Source organism: Austrofundulus limnaeus, unplaced genomic scaffold (genome assembly GCF_001266775.1).
Source record: "Austrofundulus limnaeus strain Quisiro unplaced genomic scaffold, Austrofundulus_limnaeus-1.0 Scaffold1366, whole genome shotgun sequence".
Classification (NCBI taxonomy): domain Eukaryota; kingdom Metazoa; phylum Chordata; class Actinopteri; order Cyprinodontiformes; family Rivulidae; genus Austrofundulus; species Austrofundulus limnaeus.
In genome coordinates, this window is record NW_013953768.1 from 49,414 (window position 1) to 49,620 (window position 207).

Below are 207 nucleotides of genomic sequence, written 5' to 3' on the forward strand. Positions count from 1 at the left end.
TTGCAGTTGTGCTAAATATATCAATTTCAACACGACCGAAAAACCACCTCTCCCTAGCGCAAAAACATTTTGTCGAAAAACGTAATTTTTCTCTAAATTGACGTGTTTCCATTGAGCAAATTTATTTTCGAAATTCTAATTTGCGCATTTTCATGGTCAGTGGAAACGCAGCTACTGGTTCCTATCAAAACAACCCAACCTGAATGG